The sequence below is a fragment of the Equus przewalskii genome, chromosome 29 (assembly GCF_037783145.1).
Source record: "Equus przewalskii isolate Varuska chromosome 29, EquPr2, whole genome shotgun sequence".
Lineage (NCBI taxonomy): Eukaryota > Metazoa > Chordata > Mammalia > Perissodactyla > Equidae > Equus > Equus przewalskii.
In genome coordinates, this window is record NC_091859.1 from 44,447,274 (window position 1) to 44,467,436 (window position 20,163).

The following is a 20,163-nucleotide window of genomic DNA, read 5'->3' on the forward strand; positions in this document are numbered from 1 at the left end:
AAGTCATCTACTAAAAACTTTTTCATCATTGGAGCTATAGCAACAGGGAAAAAATAATAATAAAGGCATACAGATTGCAAAAAAGCAAGTTAAAATGCCTTTATTTGAAGATGACATACTTTTATGTACAGAAAATCATAAGAAAAAAATCCCGCTAGGACTAACAAGCAATTTTAATAAGATCAATATTAAAAAAGCAATTTTGCTTTTATAGACTAGGAACACATAATTCAAAAGTGAAATTGAGAAAATAATTCCATTCATAATAACATTAAAATAACAAAATACTTAAAAATGAGTTTGTAAGAAATGCAAAACCTGTACAGTGAAAACTACAAATTATTGCTTAGAGAAATTTTAGAAGACATTATATAAGTGGCAAAATTGACCATGTTCAATTCATTGGATCACTCAATATTGTTAGGATGGCGATTCTACTCAAGTTCATATATAGTCAATTCAAATTCTATCCAATTCCTGACAAGCAATTTTAAAGAAATTAAAAAGTTGATCCTAAAAGTTATATGGAAATCCAAAAGATCTAGAATAGCTTAAATAATTTTTGAAAAGAACAGAATTGTAAGACTTAAAGAACGAGATTTCAAATCTACTACACAGCTTAGTAATCCAGACAGAATGGAATTGGTATCAGGATAGACATGTAAGTCAAGGCAACAGAATAGAGTCTAGAAATAAACCCATACATCTAATTTTCAACACAGATGCCAAGTAAATTTAATGAGAAAACAAATAGTGCTGGAAAAGTTGGATAAGCATATGCAAATAAAGGAAAAAAAAGAAAGAAAAGGAAAATGAACTTAGACCCTTATCTCACACCACACATAAAAATGAACTAAAAATGAAGCATAGACCTAAATACAAAAGTTGAAACTATGAAGATTTTAGAATAAAACATAGGGGATCTTGTATTATGCAAAATTTGAGTTACACATGCCACCAAAAGCCTAACCCATTAAAAACGTTGGTGGGGCCCGCCCTGTGGCTGAGTGGTTCATTGTGCATGCTCCACTTTGGCAGCCCAGGGTTGGCTGGTTTGGATCCCGTGGACAGACCTACACCACTCGTCAGCCATGCTGTGGTGGTGACCCACGTACAACGTGAGGGAAGATTGGTGTAGATGTTAGCTCAGGGCCAATCTTGCTCACCAAAAAAACATACTAAAAAAAAAAGAATTAAAAAAATTTAGACTTCCTTAAAATTAATTCTACTCTTCAAAGGACACCTCTAAGAAAGTGCAAAGACAAGCCCCAGACTGGAAAAACTTATTTGCAGATCACATATCTGATCAAGGACTTAAATCCAGTTTATATAAAGAACTCCTACAACTGAGTAACCATAACATAAACAATCCAATGAAAAATGGTCTAAACATTTGTATAACAAGTTCACTGAAGAATGTACAGAAACACTTAATATTCTCATGAAAAGAAGTTTAATATTATTAGTCCTCAGGGAAATGCAAATTAAAATCAGGATGAGATACCCCTCCACACCTGTTACAATGACTGTAAACAAACAGACAGATGGAGCCACGTGTCAGTGATGATGGAATGACTGGAACACGAATGCATTCTGGGCGTGATATAAAATGGTGCAGCCACTTTAGGAAACAGCTCGACAGTTTTCTGTTTGTTTTTTGAGGAAAATTAGCCCTGAGCTAAGATCCGCCACTAACCCTCCTTTTTTTTGCTGAGGAGGATTGGCACTGAGTGAACATCTCTGCCCATCTTCCCCTATTTTATATGTGAGACACCTGCCACGGCATGGCTTGATAAGCAGTGCTACAGCCGCACCCGGGATCCAAACTAGCTAACCCCAGGCGACCAAAGCAGAGCACGCGGACTTAACTGTTAGGCCACTGGGCCAGCCCCACGGCTTCACTGTTTTTATTAAACTTGAATAAACACTTGCCACAGCACCGAATAGTTCCACTCTTCGGTATTTACCCAAAGGAAAGGAAATTGTATGTTTATACAAAAATATGTATACAACATTCATAGCAGCATTATTCATAACAGTCAAACATTGGAAACAACCCACATGTCCATCAACTGGTGAATGGAGAGGCAAACTGTGTTCCGTCTACACAACGGGATACTTCTGAGCCACAGCCAGGAACAAACCTCGGTCACGTCCTGCATAACGACATTTTGGTGAAGGATGGACCGCACATGCGACAGTGGTCCCATAGGATTAGTCCCATACAGCCTAGGTGTGTGGAGACTGCACCGTCTGGGTCTGTGTAAGTGCACTCTATGATGGTCGCACAAGGACAGAATCACCTAAGGATGCATTTCTTAGAACGTGTCCCAACACTGAGCATCGTGTAACTGTACCGAGTCATGAGATGAGGGGACTCGCGAAAGTGTTATTGTAAGTGAAAGACGCCAGCCTCCAAAGGCTGCAAACTGTGTGATGCCTTCATGTGGCATCCCGGAAAGGGCAAAACTGGAGACAACAACAGTCGGTGGTGGCCACAGCCTGGGGTTGCGATGAGGGCTGACCACAAAGGGCTTGAAGGAAGATTTTTGGGGGATGGAACTGTTCTCCACCTCGGTTGTAGTTGCAGCTCCATGACTGTGTACGTTTTTCTGAATCCATAGACGTGTTCACCTGAAGGGAGCGAACTTTGCTGGGAAGGGGGCAAAGGGAAGCGGACGCCCACCCCACCACAGCTGCAGCCTTGCTGATCTGCCCCTGGCCTGCCTCCAAGACCCTCCCCACGGGCAGCAGCCTCCACTTGAAAGACGACAGAAGCAGAGGAGCCTCAGCTCCGGGGGCTGAACCCCACGCTAGCCCCCCGTCTCCACCCTCCACTAGCATTTCATTCTCCGCGTCCGTGCGCCCCCGCGGCCTCATCTGCAGGCGGAGGTTAACTCCTTTCTTTCAGGGTCATGCGGCTCAGCTCACATGGAGAAAGCCCCGGGCACATGGAGGTGCCTGCTCTTTTTATAGAATAGGGCTGGATTCGTGTCCCAGGGCTGTTCCAGCAGAGCACCTCAGGCTGTGTAGCCTACACAGCCAGAATTTATCCTCTGGCAGTCTGGGGGCCAGAAGTCCGAGATCAAGGTGTCGACAAGGTTGGTTCTTTCTGAGGTGGCAAGGGAGGCTCTGCTCCAGGCCTCCCTCCCAGCTTCTGGGCGTTTGCTGACCACCTTTGGCATTCCCTGGCTTGAAGAAGTGTCACTCGGATCCTGCCTCCATCGTCCTCAGCCTTCTCCCTGTGCGCGCGCCTGTGTGTCTGAATTTCCACGTTTTATAAAGACACCGTTCCCATGGGATTAGGGCCCAGCCTAATGACCTCATCCTACTAATTACATCTGCAACAACGCTGTTTCCCAATAAGGCCACATTCTGAGGTTCTGGGGTTAGGACTCAACATATGAACTTGGGGCGCATGCAATTCAACCCATAATAAGGCTCTAGCCCAGAATGAAGGGACGGCCTCCGTGGTGAAAGAGGCTTCTTGGATGAAAAGTCAGGACGGCAAGATCGTCTTTCCCGTCAGCAGTGCTTCATCTCCCTGGAGACCTGCCGGTGGGACTGAAGCCTGGCCAGCCCTGTGCGGTCCCCACGGCTCCTGACCCAGCCCGGCCTGAGGGGAACAGCTGAGACAAGAGGCTACAGGGAGTCCTTCCTGGGTAAGGAGACACAACGCTCCTGGGACCTCCAGGCCCACTCACCCAAACCTTGTGCGCCGGCCTGTTTACAAACCATGACTGCGCAAGTCTGACTGTTGCCCGGCTCCAGTTAATGCCAGCCCAACGCGGCCACCTTGTGAGGCTGAGCTCCGCAGCTGGGGCAGCCCAGCACTTGCAAATTGGGCCCCCGTGGTCCCAGCACACCTGGCCAGGGCCTGTGGCTCCGCCGATGCCCATCTCTGCACACCCCGCAGACTACCTCCGGTGCAGCTGAGCTCACCCCGGCCCCCAAAAGGCTGCTCCGTGTTTTTTAATTGAATGTTTTCAAATTTTGTACTCAAGCCCAGAGGCAACTTGCTCCCGGAGGGCACGGTTTTACAAATTGGAGAAAAAATAAAATAGAATAAATGAAAGTTATCTTTGTTCTCTCCTGCTTCTCGTTACACTTTATGACAAGACCCGTGTAACCAGACTGTTGGAGAAAGCCTGTGAACTTTCTGCAAACCCCAGAGTGGCATGGTGCCTTGGAGTCCCCGGGGTCCTGCTCACTTCTCCTGCAAGAGTCGGGACTTGGGAGGGCCACGACCAATCTAAAACCACAAGGCTCGCCAAAGCAGGGTGGGACCTCATAGCACGCCGGGCCCCTGCCTTCTCCGAGGCCAGTCGCATTTACCAAAGGCTCCGTTGACTTCTTTCAAGTGCTTGTAACTCACGGCTGATGGTGGATGGGCTGAAATTAGCAGGAGCTACTGAAACCTGGATGCCTGGCCCACAGTGAGCATGGCCAAGACTTGGCCCCCAGCACACACACATGCAAACACACTCACACACACCAACACACACACTCATGCACACACACGTTGATAAGAGACTCCATTACTCTACTTTCTGGAACTTGTGCAAACAGGGCCCATCCGGCACCCACTCCAAGACCTGAAGTCCCATGGCTGGACTCATGGCCAGGCCAGACCAACCTGAGATCTCTCTCCGGGTTTTTCCAATCTGGGTCACCCAGAGGGTCGTCTTTCCCCTCTGGTTGTGAAAACGGGAAGGTGAAAGCTCAGACATGCTGGCTGCCCTGTTGTCCGGCCTGGGGAGGCCCGGCTGGCCCCCAGGAGGACCACGGGAACATGCTCGGAGGAGCAGCGGCGGGGAGCGAGGGCGGTGGAGAGAAGGAGAGTGAGGGCCCCTGCCACGTGCCCCAAGCCGTGTTTGTCTGTTGGAGGTTTGGTTTCACGTGGTTGAAGTCACTGTCTCCCGCCTCCCGCTAAAGAAAGCCAGACGCACAGAGACACGAGAACCCTGAAGAAGGACAGAAGGAGGGGACCAAAGGAGGCACAGAGCGGGCTCTCACTGACCACCCACCATGTGCCCTCGGAAGGGCAGGGCTCACCTGTGGGGGGATCCTTTCTGATCATCCCCAGGCTGCAGCAGGGTCTGCAGGTGGCCTGTGACGTGGTGCACGCTCCACCTTGCAGGGTCTCCAAGCACAGTCGCAGCCCTCAGCCTGGCTGTGGAGCCTGGAGGAGCACATTGGACAGAAGCCCAAGGTGGCTCGGCTAGAGATTTCCAGAAGTGCTGAGCCTGAGATGGGAGGCCGTGACTATCCCAGCAGGTAAACTGGGGCCTCAGAGGCACGGAGTTCGTGACTCCCCCCGTCACATGCACTCACCGTGGTCACTGGAGTTCCTCTGTTAATGTGTTGCCCTGGAAGAGCCTCAAACCTCAGCAAAACTAATTTTTCCAAAACATAAATATGAAAAAGTCACTTCCTGTTCAGAAACTTAGAATGATTTTCCGTCGTCTGAAGTGCAAACCCCTTAGTGACCAATCCCCCGCCTGTTTCTCAAACCTCATCTCTTGCACACGCTCCCTCCAGACACACCAGCCATCCTGCATCACCTGCAAAGCACTGAACTTCCTGCCCTGTGCTTCTGAGCCTTCAAAGATGCTACACCCTCTGCTTGATGAACTCCTATTCATTCCTCAAAACCCTTTCTCCTCTCAGTGTATGGGGCTTGCCTTCAAGTCCTCACATTCTCTGTTATACCCTGACCACTGTGGATCCCCTCCCACTGGACCATGAGCCCCTCCACCATTGGGATGAGGTTTTGTTTGTTGTTCGGTACCCAGGGTGCCAAGCTCAGTGCCTTCCCCATGCCAAGTGCTCAGGAGCTCTCTGTGGAATGAATGTGTCGTCGTCTGATCTCACCTTTACCTTTGCAGAGAATACAGTCCAGGGGTTGGTCTCACAGACCATCTTTATTGAGTTAAGAGGGTCTGTTTGATGTACCACATTGCAAAGCTTGATGGAGAAGAGGCCGGGCTTAGAGGCAATGAGTGCAGAGATCAATTGGTGATGTCTGCCACAGAAGAGAATGGAGGAAGGGAAGCATTAGAGTGTGGATGCTCCATCTTGATCTAGGCCAGCTCCAGACTTTCTCTAGGGGTGGTGGATAATGCAGAGGGAGCAGGAAGGGGAGGCGTAGTTGGGAGGCTGCTGGGGAGAGGCTCCTCCAAATTCTCAAGCCAGTGGCCTCGTAACCTCTCTAGATCTCTGTCCAGGAAGAACTAGCCTTGTGCGCCAGGAGCCTGAGACCACAGTTCTGAGCACACAGCATCTGCCTGAAACAAGTCAGTGTGGCTCCTCTCCCAGCTTCCAGAAGGCTGACGGTCTCCCTTGTGTTCTAACACAATCTACGTGCAAAGCGCCTTTTCCAAGACCCCAGGCCTTGAGTGGGGTGAGGACTTACAGTCAGGATGCTGGATGTTGCGTTAATTGCAGATGTTTATAGAAAGAATGAGTAATTTCCTTAAGAGGACCCCAACCAACTGAGACTACGGGCGATGCTATTTATGGCTGGTCCTTTAAGCAGTGGGAACGATCAATTCTGGTGGTGATTTTCTCTGTCCACGTGGCTTCTTATTCATGCTGTAGCCATGCCGGGTTTGTGTATTTGGCAGTGCCCTCCTTTCTGCTCCATGCAGCACTATTGGAGTCTGCTGCTAGCCGGGGAGGTGACGCAGCAGGAATATTTTATTGGGGAGCGTGCGTGGGTAAGGAAAATGAGACTCTTGCAGGCTCTGACAAAGTGGACTGGATCTCGCATGAAAGGGGTGACACGCGGCACCATTGTTCTGCTCTTTGACAAATAAAAGAGATATTGTGAGGCTGGATGCTTTATTAGAACACAGAGAAGGAAATTATCTCCTTTCCATCTGTCATGGGCTGGTGATGGAGTGCCTCTCCAGTCTCCTCGGCGAAGGCCTGCGATGAGTCTGATTTTACCGGGGTTCTCTGGCAAGCACGCGGCAAGAACAAATGAGAATAGAAGAGACAAAAAACGGGGGCAGGTGGGAAATTTACCTGCAGGTCGCACATCACAGCAAAAGAGGAAACACAGCCCCACTGTAGCTCCTGGCGTGTGCCTCTGGGTTGGGGGTCTTTTTAGATGTTGTGTGTGGGAAACTGTAGACACGGTGCCAAATTGAACAGATTTAGAGCTGGTGAGGATGGAGAAAGTGGGTCTAGACTGAAGAGTTCTTCTGCAGGCTCACGAGCACTCATGCTCCTCACGATGCTGTAACAACTAAACAAAAGTGTGTCCACATTTGTTCAAGGCAGCGTTATTCACAACAGCCAAACAGCGGGAACAATCCAGATGTCCATTAAGTGATGATGGAAAAGTAAAACATGGTCCATTCACACAATGGAAACTTCCTCAGCCGTAAAAAAGAATGAAGCACTGACACATGCTGAAACACGGATGAACTTTGACAACATTATGCTCGGTGAAATGAGCCAGACAGAAAAGTCCACATATTGTGTGGTTCCCTTGATAGGCAAGGTCCAGAGGAGGCAAATCCACAGAAATATAAAGTAGACTAGTGGCATCCATCCACCCAACCACCCATACATCCCCCCATCCACCCATCCATCCATCCATCCACACATCCATCCATCCATCCATCTACCCACCCACTCATCTACCTAGACAGAAATTAGACTAGGGGCTAGGCAAGGGGAATGGAGAATGACTGCTAATGGGTATGGGGATTCTTTTGGGGGTGATGAAATGTTGTGGAACTGGATAGTGGTGATGGTTATATAACATCGTGAAAGTACTAAATGTCACTAATTGTACTTGTTGTGTGCATTTTACCTCAATGAAAAATGATAACTAATAAATGTATATCATTTGTTGAGTGCATATATGCCAGGCACCGTGCTACATGCTTTATGTCGTCTCCCTTACTCTTTATGTCCCCACGGCAAGATCAGAATTCCTATCCTGTCTCATAAAAGAAGATACTGAGAGGTTAAGCAGTCTCCTAGAAAGAAATGGACCCCAGCTTTCAGCCCAGTTCTGTCCTAATGCCCAAATCCACACTGGACCCACTAGCTGATATCTTTTAGTCCTAACAACAGAAAAGCTCATGGTCAACTAATTTTGGAAACCCCCCATTACACAAGTTGACCTGGTTGACATAGGACATTTTAGAACCTTAGAAACACTAAGCATTTTGAATCTCCAAGCGTAGGACCTAAGGTGCCGTTTTCCCAAATATGTTTGGACAAAGATGTGTTTGGTTTTGTTTTCCTTTTCCACCTGTTACTATGTGAGGAGAGTTTGGCAAACACTGGTCTCAGCCCCTTTTGCTCATTTGCACCATGGTAGGGGAGCACAGATGTCTATTTCAGGGAGAAAGCTAGTGAAAAGTATCAGGCTCTGAACCACAGGGCTGGATGTGGAGAAGACAGAGACAAAGCAAGCCCAGGTGGCCACATCAAGTTACCCAAGGCCAAAAAGCTGAGCAAGAAATGCAGTGAAGGAGGCAGATCTTAGCAGGTAAATTGCCTCATTGGATGGTACCTTGGAGGCTGTCTAGTCCAACAACACCCACCCATCCATCCATTCATCCACCTACCCATCCATCCAACCATCCATCCATCCACCCATCCACCCATCCACTCATCCATCCACACATGCATCTATTCATCCATCCATCTGCTCTTTTAGAACTTATTTTTTGACAGCCTCCAATGCATGCAACACAGTTAAAGTGACTGGAGTTTCACTAGAGAAAAAGAAATTCTTGCCCTTTACAAGGAAAGACGCACAAAACTAGATAAACAGGCACATGTATAATATGTGGGAGGTGTCAAGGACTGTGAAGAAAAATAAGCAGTGGCAGGAACCAGAGAGTGGCAGGGCAACTGCCCCTCGTGTTCAGCCATTCCCACCAGAATTAACAATGGGAACTCCTCTTGATCAAAAAGCTTCCTTATTGGAGCCAAGATTGGTCCCACTCAAGCTGTTGCCCTTTGGTGCCAGCTCTGCTCCAGGCCGCAGAGGAGAGCTGTGCTCCTCTGTCCTGAGGCAGGTGCCCAGCAGTCTGAGCGGTCCTCAGTAAGCCTCCTCCGGCCACGTTAGTCTTCAGATTCACGGTTCTTTGTCTCCTCTTTGCCTGGACTGTGCGCCCTCACCCGGTGTTCAATCTGTGTTCACTGATGCCTCCTGCAGTCAGATCCTGTGCGATGTGCTCACCGCACAAAGGTGAGTGAGACCAAGCCCTGGGTTTTGAGTCATTCACAGTCTCAGGGAGCAGGAGAAATAGTTACAACATGATGTGCAGTGGAGGTTCGTAGACATGCTCTACCCAAGACTCCCTCATTCCTGCAGCCTCCAACTGGCCTCCCTACTTCAAGTTGGGCCCTCCCTAACCATCCTGTCCAGGGCAGGGTCCAGGAGGGTCTTTCTAGAACATGTGCCAAGAGACAAGAGCATGTTAATGGGGGAGGGGAGCAAGTAAATTATGATGACTCCACTTGATGGGCTATTACGCAGCACTTAAAATCATTGTGGGAAGCTCTGAGTAATAAAACAAAAAGTGCTCTTCATATAACATTGAGTACAAACGCAAATTGCCAAATTGCGTGTGTATGATAGCACACCTGTGTGAAGTCTACAGCTGCTAGTAGAAGGAATCAAGGCATCTTGTTGGACTGGATGCCAACAAGTGAGGACAAGGCCAGAGTGGAGGGAGGCGTGCCCAATGCCGCCCAGATCAGAGGCCTGGAGTAGCCACACACCATTAGCATCTTGAAGATGCTAAGGAAACCCAGGGTGCAGATTGACCTGGAGAGCTGGGGAAGAACTCAGGATCTCCCCAAAGGAGACCTGATTGTGCAAAGCACACTGGGAACGGGGGGAGGGTGTTTAGTTATGCACCTGGCCGCCGTCTGCAAACTCACCTGGTAATCTCTAGAGCTGGTCTGGACATTCGTGAGGCTCAGCTCTGTCATTTGAGTGAGGAGGCTGTGATAAGAGGGTGCAAATGCATTAGAGGGCCTCCAGCTGCCCAGCCCTCAGCATCTTCCCGATGCTCAGGTCCTCTTTCAGGTGAAGAGCCTGGTCCTGCCAGGGTCGTGTCCACTGAGACAGGCTGGGCACTCAGCAGGCCGGCCGTGGAGCGTAAAAGCCTCCATACACCAAAATGCTGCCACTGCCCAGGGGCCTGGGAGGCCAGATGACCCCTGTCTGACCATGAGAACTGCTCCAGTTGGGGGCCATGTGGAATACAAATGGCACGAAGCATGGGAGAATGGACAGGCTTCCAGCCCTGCCTGAGTCTCAGCCAAGCAGAAGAGTCCGTGTGCCTGAGGGCCTTTTCCACGCACAGTGTGGGCTGGGGGTCCTAGAAGCATGAGGCAGGCCTCTGTTACCAAGGATCTTACAGCCTAATTAGGATGACAAGACTGACCACAGCCGGTCCTATGCCTGTGTGTCGTTGACTTCACAGGCTTCTGTGCAGTGGACCCAATGGAAGGGCAGACTGGATGGGGGCCGCTCCAGGGAGGCCTCAGAGAAATGCCCCCTGACTTGCAGTTTTGAGAAGCCTTAGGTGGCAGAGAGGTGAGGCTGTACGAGCAAACTTGCAAGGCAGAGAGGACCCACCCAGAGGATCAGGATGGAGGGTCAGCACTGGGAGGGAGATCACAGGCCCTGGGCGCTGGAGGATGCCAGGAGCGGGTGGGGGAGGCGCTGGGACAAAGACAGGGTGAGGGTTTCATTAGGGGGCAGGTTCTCAGTGTGGGAGGCTCTCCTGTGAGGAAACGAGTCAGGGATGTGCTTCCCAGGTGTGGCTGACCCTCATTTCTCCACTGAGATGTGTTCGTGCATGCACACACACACTCACATATATGTACACATGCACAAACATACATGCCCCCACACCTAGACACACATGTACTCACACACATACACTCACACATATACACACAAACATGCATGCATACACATACACAAGGGCACATGCATACAAATGCACACATGCAGTGAGCTCCAGGCCAATGGAAAGCAGGGTGCCTGCCGTGTCGGTGTGGGCCATGGAAGAAGCCCTGGCCTGTGGTCAGGACACCCATGAATCCCGAACGTCTGTCCCCTCGCTGACGCCCTGCTTTCCCTGCTCCGTCAGCTGTCAGGGGAGGACCAAGCCTCTGGGAGCTGCAGCCAGGGGTGGCACAGGAGGGGCCCTGTGTAGATGTAGGGCACGAGTGCGAGTCCTGCAGCCCAGGGTCAGAACTCGAGAGCCTGCACCCGAATATCAGGCACAAATTGTTACCTGTGTGATCGGCTGCCACAGAGCGAGGGAGCTGGGCAAGAGAAAACCTATGGCATTGTGGGAACTGAAAATGGAAGTGGGATGAGGGAGCGAAAGCGAGACTCTTTAATTTGCTCTCTTTTTATAGTGAGCCCAGATCCTAGAGGAATTCTAAGGGAGCTGTCTAATATGCTGGGTGAGGGGAGGAGAGGGGAGAGGGGAGGAGAAGAGGGAGCATCTCCTCTCCTGGTTCTGGTTCTGGTTCTACCTCACTGCCCCTGAACCGGCCCTCAGCCTCTGCGCCTGGACCCCAGCTTCCTGCTCAGCCGGGCCCCCATGCCGCCTCCAGCCGGGATCACACTCACTCAGTGTGGACTGAGTTGCACAGGCTGAGGGACCCTGTCCTCTCTCTCCTTCCACAACTGAAGGAACCGAGCCCAGAGCTGGGAGGGGCTCGCCAACCTCCCACGGCCAATGGGTATCGGAATGGAGCCTCAAATGGGGCATGAGATCATCTTGATCCACCCCCACGTCAGTCTCAGGGGAAGAGAAGGTTCTGGAACAGGCCAGAGCAATTTCATTCTTACCGCTGGAGGTTGCTGTGGACCAGGCCAGGTGGCCAGCCAGCAGCCTCGCCCCTGCCCGGAGGGCAGGGTGGGCGGACCCCCAGCTGGCTCCCTCTGAAAGCTGCAGCCCGATTCCCAGACCAGCCGGGACACTGGGCTCCTTCTCCGGGGCCTCCTGCCCGGGGCCGGCGCCCAGGGATTAGCCTGCTTGCAAAGGGCCTCACGGTCATTGGGGCTTTGGCAATTACTGAAAAGAAAGCCTGGTTATTATTCATGTCGTGTGTTGAGAAATCTCTATAAAGTTTTACAGCCGCAAATGTAAAAGGGGTTTGTATTGGCTTAACATTCTCCCCCCTTAACCCCACCCAGAATCTTGCCTCTTGTCTCCAGCCTTCTCCCAGCAGGGGCTGGGGGCTGACAGCTGCCTCTGTGCCCACAAGAGTGTGCAAATACCTGCGGAAGTGCTGCCGACCTGTGAATTCCACCTGAAGCCCCGGCTCTTGTCCTCCATGCAGTTCCAGCCACCCCAATGACAGAGGCTCTTTCAAGTGCCATTCATTTACTGGACAAGCATGTTCTGGAGGCCGAGAGTGGGTCAGATACTGCCTCAGGTGCTGAGAGCACAGAGGAGAGCCAGACAGAGGTTTATTTTCTGAAGGAAAAGAGAAAGACAATAAATAAGAAAACAAGGAAATATGCATGCAGTCAACAGTCTGGCTCTGGAGGGCGCCGTGCTGGGTTTCAAGCTCTGCTGGGCCCTCTGGAATGTGTAATAAATGCGATTGCACCCCCATTTTGTGTGGGGCCTGACGGGTGCAGAGCAAGGAGAGGTTGAGCAGGACCAGGTCAGTGAGGATGGTGACATTGCATGTGGGCTGGCGGGGAAGACAGCACTGGAGAGGGACCAGCAGGCAGAAGCCTCAGTGGACCAGGGAGCCAGGTCACAAAGGCCTGAGGGAACGCTGTCCGGGCAGAGGGCTAGCCAGGGTCCATGTCGCCGGCTGGAAGAACTTGGAGAGTTCGAGGAGAGGCAGAGAGGCCGTGGGGTTAGAACGGGGCCATCCAGTGGGCGAGCACAGAAGGGCATCTGGGGGGACCAGAAGGTCAAGCCCATCAACCAGGGGAATGGGCTTGGGCTTTGGTTTATGGATATGGGCAGCTGTTGTAGGTTTGGAGTGGGGTCAGTAGTGTTATCTGGCCTTTCCTATTGAAGATCACCTAGCTGCTGTGCAAACAGAGTAGAGGGCAGGAGGGGGCAGGCCACCTGCACAGAGGCTCTTGCAGCAGGGCCGGTTCAGGTCTGTGCCACTCTGGACCTCTGGATATGAGAGCACGGAGGTGATGAGAAGCTGAGGGAAGGGACCTGCCTGAGGCCCTCTGGGCTGCCAGCACCAATCACTCCCCTGGCTATGTGGATCAAAGTCACAGCACTCGGCCACTGGCTTCCTTCTCATGCCCACATGCCATCCACCTGCTGAACCAGTCTGGCTGACCTTGCAGAGCAATCCTGGGTCCTTCCAGTTCCCATCACACCCCTTGGGTCACTTACAGACACAGCCCAGACAGAACCTGCAGCCTTTTAATTAGGGCTGATGCTTGGCTCAGCTGAGGAATCACTGGGAAAGAATTAAGCCTAGAGAAAGATTCAACAACAACAATATTGTGATCAGCTTATGTGATATGCCACTTTCTACTTGTGTACGTGGCAGTCTGTCCCCATTCCTCCATCAGGCCAGGTAGAAAGGAGGGCATGTCACCTGCAAGGAAGCTGGGAACAGCTGTGAGCATCTTTCTCCTCCTGCCTAAGGGCTGAGATGAGGCACCTGCTGGGCTGTGCAATTACATGTGGTGCTTTTAAAAACATGCTGAGAGATTTCCAGCTTCATCGCCAACATGAAAAGAGCTTGCAGGTGATCACTCCTGTCCTCACAGTAAAAAAAAATGAGCAAACTGAAAAGCAACAACTTAGCTCCATCAGAGGATGAGGTCCCACGTGAACGGCCACCCTGAAGGCTGGAGAGACAACAGAGGATGCAGAGAACCACGTCAGGTATCAGCTCACTGTGGGCAGAAGCAGCTGGAGCCAGGACCTGGTAGAATTCTTAAACACAATTGAGGACTCTGGAGGCTGAGTGTGGACTCGACGGAGGATTAAATAGTCCTGGGGGCCCAGTTTTTTGTAGATTTTACATCCAGGAGCCCCAGCTGGGTCTCAGAGTAAAGATCTAAGGATCAAAAAAAGCTCATCATAAGGGAAGGGCAGGGGACAATGACCACATACACCCAGAGGGCTCGGTTCTTAGTCACAAAGCCTTCCCTCAATGGAAGCTGCCTTACCAGAACCTTATCTGACCTCCAGCCTTCTTGTCTCACTAGGGGGAGAATAAAAAAGACTAAAAGTGCCTTAAAGGTCACAGCCTGAGAACTCAGGCCCACCAGAAACACTGAAATTTAATCATAAGACCACCGAGCACTTCCCACGAGCAGGGCTCCAACATGACAGCAAGGGTTACAAATGAAGGAGCTGCAAAACATGCACTCTGTTAAGAAGGAGTTCTTAGGTAAACATGAAGACAACAGGAATGGATCAAGCAACAAACAATGACACTGGAGCACATGGCACATTGGCCAGTGCTGACGTGGTCCAGCTCCAGCAGAGGGACACAGAACCTCACACCACGAGCCTGCTGGCCTCAGTTCCCATTACCACATATGTCGTCTCCAACTTTCAAGAAAACCATTGAAAGTCACACCAAAAGACAAGGAAGAACACAGTCTGAAGAGACACAGCATCAGAAGAGACTCAGATGTGGCACTGGCATAGGGCTGGTCAGACCAGGAATGTAAAATATCTATGATTAATATGTGAAGGGCTCTAATGGAAAAAGGAGACAACATTCATGAAGAGAGGGTAATTTAATGAAAGAGATAGAAACTGAGAAAGAATCAAAGGGAGCTGATATAAATCAGAAACACTTTAACAGAAATGAAGAAATGCCTTTCTGGGCCATCAAAGTAGACCAGACATGGCCAAAGCATCAGTGATCTTGAAGATGCATGAATAAAAACAAACTGAAATACAAGGAGAAAAAAAGTATGAATAAAGGAACAGAATATCCAAGAACTGTGAAACAATTACAAAAGGAGTTGCCTATGTGTAACGATAATACCAGAAAGATAAAAAAGAGAGAGGCTAGAGAATATAAAATATTTGAAGTAATTATGGCTAAGAATTTTCCAAAATTAATAACAGATCCAAGCCACAGAACCAGGAATTTCAGAGAACACCAAGCAAGATAAATACCAAAAATCTGCACATAGGCACATCATATTCAAACTGCAGGAAACCAAAGGCAAGGAAAATCTTATAAGAAACCATAGGACCAAACCTTACCCTTCAAGGAACAAGGATGAGAATTACATTAGACTTCTTATCAGAAGCCATGCAAGTAAGAAGAGACTGAGTCTAATATTTAAAGTGTTGAAAGCAAAACTGACCAAACTAGATTTCTGTATTCAGCACAATTATCTTTCAAAAGTGAAGGAGAAATACTATCTCAGAAAAACAAAAACTAAAGGAATTTGTCAAGAGTAGATGTGCCCTTAAAGAAATGGTAAAAGATATTCTTCAGAGGGAAGGAAAATTATACAGGTCAAAAACTTAGATCAGCAAAGAAGTGAAGAGCATCAGAGAAAGAATACAGGTAAAGAAAAATATTTTATTTTTCTTATTCAATTTGTTTAATAGATAACGTTGCAAGTAATAATAGCAACAATATATTGGGTGATTATACAATATGAATAAACAGAATGAACAACAGCAACGTTATCAGGAATGGGAAGGAGAATTCGGGACGCTCTGTTATAAGGAAGCTACAGCACCTGTGAAGGGACAGTGCAGTGTTGTTTGCAGGTGGACTTAGATTAGCTGTAAATGTATATTGCAAACTCTACTGAAACTACTAAACTTTTAAAAGAAACGTAATTGATATGCTAACAGACGACAGATAATGGAACAATAAAATGCTTGATTAAAATCAGAGAAGGTAGAAAAACAGAAAAAGATTTTTAAAAATGGAAACAATTGATACATGTAGTAAGTAGAAAACAGTTACAAACATGGCAGATGTTAATCCAGCTATACCAATAATCACTTTAAGTGTGAATAGTCTGATTATATGAATTAAAAGACAGATCCTGTTAGAGTGGATAAAAAGAAGAAAACAAGACCCAACTATGTATTATATATAAGATGCCCATTTTAAATATAAAGACACAGATATATTAACAGTCAAGGGATGGAGAAAGATATGTCATGCTAATACTGATCAAAAGAAAGCTTAAGTAGTTATGTTAATTTCAGACAAAGCAGACTTCAGAAAAGGAGAAAGTATCAGGAACAAAGAGAGGCGTTACATAATGAATCTCCACAGATATATAAGAATCTTCAGTGTGTATATACCTAACAACAGTGTCAAAATATGTGATCAAAGTACAAGGAGAAATGGGCAAATCCGTTAGAGTTGGAGACTTCAACCCCTCCGTCAGTAACTGATGGATCCTGCAGACACAAAATCAGTAAGGACACAGCTGACATGAACAGCACTATCAATCAGCTGGATCTAGTTGACATTTATAGAATACTTCATCCAACAATAGCAGGATATGTATTCTCCTCAAGCTCACATGGCACGTTAACCAAGATAGACAATCTGGGCCATAAAATGCACCTTAAGAAATTTAAAAAAATATAAATCATAGAAAATATTCTTGCATGCCACAATGGAATTAAACTTCAGATCAATAAGAGAAAGTTAGCCGGAAAATCTCAAAATATTGGGGGAGTAAAAAACACACTGCTAAATAACACATGGGTGTTATTTGGAAAAATCTCAAGAGAAATTTTTAAATATTTTTAATTAAATGAAAATTAAAGTATAACTTATCAAACTTGTGGGATGGATCATAAGCAGTGCTTAGAGGGAAATTTGTAGCACTGAATGCATGTATTAGAAAAGAAGAAATTTGAAAATCAATAAGCTACTATCCTAGGAAACTCTGAAAAGAAGACCAAATCAAATCTAAAGTAAGCAGGAAAAAAAGGAATAATAAAAATTAGAGCAGAAATCAATGAAATTGAAAATAGGAAATCACTAGAGAAAGTCAATGAAACTAAAAACTGGTTCTTTGAAAAGATTGCTAAAAGTGATAAGCCACTAGCCAGGCAAGGAAGAAATAAAGACAGTCACAAATTACCGATATCAGAAATGAAAGGATAATCACTACTGATCCCATGGTCATTAAAAAGATAACAAAGAAATATTATGAACAACTGTATGCCTGCCTGGTTATCAAATCTAGTTTGTCATCACGTCTATTCAACATTGTCCTGGAAGTCCCAGCTAATGTAATAAGTCAAGAAAAAGAAATAAAATTTCTACAGAGTGAGAAAGAAGAATTCAAATAATCCTTGTTTACAGATAATATGATCGTCTATGTAGAAAATCCTAAAGGAATGCACACACACACAAACAAGCATGGATGACTTCTTGGAATTAACAAGCAACAAAGCAAGGTTTCAAAATACAAGATTAGGGGCTGGCTCCATGGCGGAGTGGTTAAGTTCGTGTGCTCTGCTGAGGCGGCCCAGGGTTCGGATCCTGGGCGTGGACATGGCACCGCTCGTCAGGCCACGTTGAGGCGGCGTCCCACATCCCACAACTAGAAGGACCTGCAACTAAGTTGTACAACCATGTACAGGGGGTTTGGGAAGATAAAGCAGAAAACAAAAAAAAAGATTGGCAACAGTTGTTAGCTCAGGTGCCAATCTTTAAAAATATATATATATATAAGATTAGTATATAAAAGTAAATTTCTATCCTATATATGAGCAATGAATCATTGGAATTTGAAATTTAAAACATGTATAACTTACATTAGCACCAAAAAAATGAAATATTATGTATAAATCTGATAAGATCTGTATATGATTTATATGAGGAAAACAAAACTAATGAAAGAAATCAAAGAAGATCAAAATAAATAAAGAGATGGTCCATCTTCATGGATAGGACTCAATATTGTTAAGATGTCAATTCTTCTCAACTTGACCTATAGAGCCAGTGCAATCCCAATCAAAATTCTAACATGTTATCTTGTGGATATGGACAAACTGACTCTAAATTTATACAGAAAAGCAAAGATCCAGAATAGTCAACCCAATACTGAAGAAGAACAAAATTGCAGTACCGACGCTACCTGACTTCAAGGCACACTGTGAAGCTACAGCAATCAAGAGAGCATGGCATTACAGAAGGAATAGACAAATAGATCAATTGGGCAGAACAGAGAGCCCAGAAATAGGCGCACATAAATACAGGCCACTGATCTTTGACAAACGAGCAAAGGCAATTCAGTGGAGAATTAATAGTCTTTTCAACAAATAGTGTTGAGCAAAAATACCAAATGTAGATACTGACCTTATTTCACTCACAGAAAAACTAACTCAAAACGGATCATAGACCTAAAACTAAAACTTCCAGAAGCTAGCATAGGGGAAAATTTAAGTGAGCTGTGGTTTGTAAATGACATTTTAGATATAACTCCAAAAGCATGATCCATGAAAGAATTGATATTAGATTTCACTGAAATTAAAATCTCCTATTCTGCAAAAGATATTGTTAAAAGAATGAAAAGGCAAGCACAGACTGAGAGACGATTATTGAAAAACACATATCTGATGAAGAACTTGTATCTAAATTATACGAAGAAATTGTTGCACTCAATTTCTCAAAATTATTAAAACTCAATAATAAGGAAAAAAACAACCCAATTTTTTAATATGGACAAAAGATCTGAACAGAAATCTCACCAAATAACATATACAGATGGCAAATAAAAAGATTTTCAACATCCTTTGTCATTATAGAATTACAAATTTAAACAACAATGAAATACCAATACATACCTATTAAAATGGCCGAAATCCAGAACACTGACAACGCCGAATGCTGGCAAGGATGTGGAGCAGCAGGAAGTCTCATTCATTGCTGGTCGGAATACAAATGGTGCAGTCACTTTGGAAGAGAGTTGGCAGTTTCTTACAAAGCTAAACATGCTCTTACCATATGATCCAGCAAATGTGCTCCTTGGTATTTACCCTTGACTTGAAAAACAGTTACAACAACTTCACATAACTGTTCATAGTACTTCTATCCGCAATTGCCAATTGCCAAAAACTGGAAGCTAATAAGATGCCCTTCAATAGGTAAATGGATAAACAAACTGTGATACAGCCATACATCGGAATATTATTCAGCAATTTTTTAAAAAATGAGCTATCAAGGTATGAAAAGACATTGAAGAACCCTAAACGTACATTGCTACTTGAAGAAGCCACTCTGAAAAGGCTGCATACTGTATGATTTCAGTTATGTGGCATTCTGGGAAAGACAAAACTATGGAGACAGCAAAAGTTTAGTGATGGCCAGAAGGTGAAGGGTAGAGCGAGCGGTGAAGAGGTGGCACACAGGTGGTTTACAAGTGGTGGGACAGTCTCCTTCTGAATGAGACCGTGATGGCGGGCACAAGACATTATGCATTTGTTAAAACCCAGAGAAATTTAAAACACAAAGAGTGAGCCGCAATGTAAATTATGGACATGACTTAATAACAACATATCAATATTGATTCATTAACTATAGCGAGTACCACACTAACGCGAGATGTTAATAATAGAGGAGAGTGTGTGAGGATGAAAGCGTATGGGAACCCCATGTGCTATCTGCTCAGTTTTTCTATAAATCTAAAACTGTGTTAAAAATTTTCTGTTAATTAAAAATACGTATGTTGAGAAATTGTGTCAAGTTTACAAAGATGAAACAATTAAACAGATACAGGCACTGCCTCTAATGACTCACTGTCTGTTGGAAGAAACAGCAATGTAAGCCAGCAATTATGGAGACTGTGGACAGATGCAAAACAGAAAGTGTAGGGGATGGGCCACCAAGGATAAGACAACCAGCTCCGTGGGGGAAAGGAGGTCAGGGAAAGTCTTCTGTAAACTGTACTGTTATAAAAGTACAAACCAGTTATTACTGTGGCAGCTGTTATTTTTTTCATAGCATTTCATTTACTTTCTCAAGAAAACAACACTGAGGAAATTTGTAGCCAGCAGACCTGCTCTGCAAGAAAGGCTAAAAAATATTTTCAAGGAAAAGGAAAATGATATAGGTCATAAACTTGGATATACACAAAGAAAGGAAGAGTATCAGAGGAGGAGCAAATGAGGGTAAAAGTCTGTTTTCTATTCTTAATTTATCTAAAAGATA

At 46.3% G+C, this 20,163-nt stretch overlaps 1 long non-coding RNA gene across 1 annotated transcript; it reads right to left on the reverse strand.

Annotated features, from left to right (window-relative positions):
* Positions 1–6,826: 6,826 nt before the first annotated feature.
* Positions 6,827–18,882, reverse strand: LOC139080200 (uncharacterized). Its single transcript, XR_011534507.1, has 3 exons — positions 18,801–18,882; positions 12,287–12,485; positions 6,827–7,252 (listed from the first exon to the last, which is right to left on the reverse strand). It is a non-coding gene; the product is annotated as an uncharacterized lncRNA (long non-coding RNA).
* Positions 18,883–20,163: the final 1,281 nt, after the last annotated feature.